Genomic DNA, 4,128 nt, shown 5'->3' with positions numbered 1-4,128 from the left:
ATTCCCCGCCCTGGGTTTCTGCCAAGCATAGTGCCCGCCTTCGGGGTACCCACGCGCTACTCCATTGTGACTTGCTTCGTGCTCTGTCTCCCCTAGACGAAGGTGAGAGAGAGAACTGGAAGGTACCCGTATCTTCCCCTATGGCATCTGGAGATGCTTACGTAACAAACACACCGTGTACTTCTTGGTACTGCGGCCCACCTGGGTGGTTCAGAGTTCCAAAAGCACTCGAGAGGATCGTGGAAAATCAGGGAATAATTCCAAAAAGAACAATTTGTTGCCTATGAGGTGAGAATTACCCTGTCGCCTTCTGAAGTATTCTAGAACTACTGATGTTCAGAATATTGCACACCTCGTGTTCATAATTTTGTCAGTGGAACTTAAAGCCTTGAGCCCTCTATTCTCACGGTGCAGGCCCTGGCGCTAGAGCAACCGCTGGGGTGCGGCGGGGGCAGTTGCTGCCAGTGGGAGTACACTTGGATGCAATCCAGGGGTCTGGGCTCAGCAGGACGAGCACTGCAGAGCAGGTGGACCAGTCCGCAGGATTCGGGAGCAGGTCACATGCAGAGGTACAGTGAGGCAGGTGGAACCACAAGGGAGTAGAGTCTCTACTCCTAGGCTTGGGTATCGGATTTTAGTCTCCTTAAGGGAAACAGGCAAGAGACGATTGGTCCTGAGTTTCAAGGGAACGGCATGAAGACCCATTAGGGCTCAGGCCGAAGTGAGGCTGAATGCCGTGTCCTCAGGAAGTGTCTCCCGCTTCACCTGCGCTCTGGTTCCAGAGTCAGGCCTGTGGCTGAGCGGCACGTGGGGATCAATGCTTGCCGTGTAGACAGGAAGGGGCTGCTAGGACAGAGGGAGAAGGGAAGTGAAGGGCCAGGGCACTATGCCCAAATGGACCAGGTCAATCAAGCTTGAATGACAAGTGGCACAAAGATGCACCAGCTAAAGCTGACTTCATGTCTGCTCTGAAGCTGGGCCGATTTCTGTGAGAAGTTCTGAGAAGCACCAAGTGCACGTTACAAGTACTGGGGCCAGCTTCTCGCACTATTCTGCTCCTCTGTGTCAGAAAATTCCACCCCCCCACCCCGGTGTCCTTGGAAAGTCCCTTCTGTTTAAAAGATCTCCCTTAGGTAGTCCTCTAATTAGAATCTTTTGGATTATTGCAAACTATACAAAAAGACAAAAACCTTGATTAAGCAATCCACATTAGTCTCCGTTGTTTCTGTCACACAATCAGATCTTTTTCTCAATAGCTTGGGTGAGAGATACCTCAGTGAAGTGGGGGAGGGGAAGGGAGGGTGATGCATATTTTTGAGCATGACGTGCTTAGGAGAAAGAAGGGTGGGCTTCTAGAAGGTTCGGAAGGAGCAAACAAGACACTGGAAGCTGAGTGGGAGAATCAGGGACACAAGCTAAGAAAAGTCTGTCTACTCTGTCTCTCTCAAAAAAGTAAATACATAAATACATAAAAATAAAAATAAACATTAAAAAAAATAGTTAAAAAAAAAGAAAAGTCAGTCTGGGCTGGGTATTTCCCTGCCAGCTCTCTGCTCCAGGCTCCCTCCCTGGTACTTTGAACTGTGGGGCCACAGCTGGGGTCTGCAGACCCTATCGCTCAGATCCCTTGCCAAGTGGCTTTTTGCCAACGGGAGGCACTAGGAAGAGCCTGGAAGGAGGGGGAGGGAAGAGACGCTCCCTGTATCCAGGCCCTGTCAGCATCTCTCCAGCGACAGCCCGAGCTGCAGCCCCCAGCTGCCCTTGGCCCAGCCCGCTGTGGCCACGCCACAGCCCTGCAGGAGCTCCCTCTACCCACCTCTTCTTGTGTTCCCGGGGCTCAGACATGACATCTGCTCTTTGATGTTAACTATTGTCTGGGCGCTTCAGCCGGACTGGCCCCTCTCTCGGCCTTCCAACACAATGTAACCATTACCCTGCATTAGACTTCGAAATACCCACCCTGGTTTCTGGGTTCCGGAATGGACGCTGGCTGCATGTCGTGTTGTATTTGTCCCTGCATGTATGTTTCTATTTATATGTAACCAGGTATCCAACAGAAGCACCTCGAAATGACCCCACGTCAATAACACAAGATAAAAGAAAAGTCACCTGGAAAAGGAACGTTAAGAATTTTAGGCGGAGAAGAAAAATGTTTGCCTTTAAACTTCTTCCCTGCTTCTTACTGGGTGAGGAGAAGGAGCCTCGAGAACGTGGCTAAATTAAATAAGATGAGTTGTAATTCCCAAGTTTCTGCAGAGGCTTTGAGCTGCAAATGAGAGAACACCAGGATCTTGGTCCTTTGTTCACCAGACCATCATCAGAGGTCACCTTTAGATCTGCAGAGAGGCCTGAAGCTTAGGGAAAGAAGAGCCTCTCGCTTTGCATCACTGATTAGCAAGAATTTTGGAGATTATTTAGAGACCAACAAGGGGGGAGCAGGGAAGCCCTAAGGATCTAAGGTCGTGCACAGCCAGGAAACATCCCAAATGACCAATGAATTTCTAATATTGACATCTCACATTTGACAAAATTTTAACTACAGAAGTGGCATATTGATAAAGGTTCATCACAAAGTATTCATGAAATTTAAAACTGTATGGAGTAAAAAGAGGAAAAAACCCTCACTCCCCCTCCCCTTTCCATCCCCTCACTCAAATAGGCATCCAAGGAGATTATATAGGACGTATTATCCACTAGCTCTCTTTCTTCACCTAATAGCACATCCTTTCAATGGCTCCATAACATTCCTTATTGTGGGTGTCACAACTAATTACCATATTCATCGGTTGGTAGACATTTCTACGGTTTTCACAGTTTTTAAATTACCATGCAAACAGATGTCCTGTGACTTAGCTACTTGCACCAGAGCAAGAAATTCTGTGAGAGAGATTCCTAGGCTTACCAGACTCCAAGTGGGCACATTTAAAATGTTGACACTTCCGGGGCACCTGGGGGCTCAGCGGGTTAGGCGTCAGACTTCCGCTCAGGTCATGATCCTGCGGTCCATGAGTTCAAGCCCCTCAGGCTCTGGGCTGACCGCTCAGAGCCTGGAGCCTGCTGCAGATTCTGTGTCTCCCTCTCTCTCTGCCCCTCCCTTGCTTGCGCTCTGTCTCTCTGTCTCCCCAAAATAAATAAATATAAAAAAAAATGTTGACAACTGCCTGGTTGCCTTCCCAGGTGTTGTGTTGTAAGCCCTCCCACCGTGGGAGCCCACGAAGAGTACATGCTGCCCACGGGGGATGTGTACCGTCTCTCACTGGGGAGACAGGGCATCTCTGTGTCCTTCACATCCTTTGATTAACAGTGTGACCGAGCACCTCTCATACCTTCATTAGCCAATCGTGTATCGCATCCCTTTTGCTATGAATTGTTGCTATTTGGTTTTTTTTTTAGCCTTTGCTTATTTTTTTCAATCGGGCTGTTCGTTTCCCTCACCAATTTATAGAAATTCTTACAGACATCACAGATATGAATCCTTTGTGTGTTATACACACCATGCATATATTTGGCTTGCGTCTTTATTGCCATGGCACATCTGGCTGGTAAGCTGCTGGTTTCGGGATGGAGGGACCGGTCAGAGAGAAGGCAGGCAAGGTAAAGAGAAACACAGATGAGTGATGGAGAGAGGGAGTCTGTCTTCAGTTACCTCTGTGGGGTGAGGGCAGCGATGTGTGGAGGAAAAACATGATTAGGAGAAAAACGGATTAATGGTCATTCCTTACTAACTGCGATTTTGGACAAATTGACTTCTTTGAGGCTCAGTTTCTTCTACAATAGAAGGGATTTAATGACACTTACTTTATATAGGGTTGCTGTGCGGAATGAATGAGTACATTCGTGTCAAGGACTTGCTTCAGGGTCTGGCCCTCAGTGTTTGAGCAATAAAGCTTATAGTGTGAATGCAATAAAAGGAGATACACAGATACCTTCTGACACTTCAAAGGGCCATGAACACATAAGCTGATGTTACTTTACCAGGTTATTATCCCTTTCTCAAAATGTACCGGAAGTCTGTGAAATATTCCAGAACTCTCTTCACTTAGAGTTGGGAGACTGGAAGGCTCCTGAGTGTCAGGACACCTCCCACATTCCCTGATTGGTAAATGAGGACGTCGGGGCTGGAGGTGA

The sequence above is a fragment of the Puma concolor genome, chromosome B2 (assembly GCF_028749965.1).
Source record: "Puma concolor isolate L17-30 chromosome B2, mPumCon1.1.hap2, whole genome shotgun sequence".
Taxonomy (NCBI): Eukaryota; Metazoa; Chordata; class Mammalia; order Carnivora; family Felidae; genus Puma; species Puma concolor.
This window is presented reverse-complemented; position numbering follows the sequence as displayed.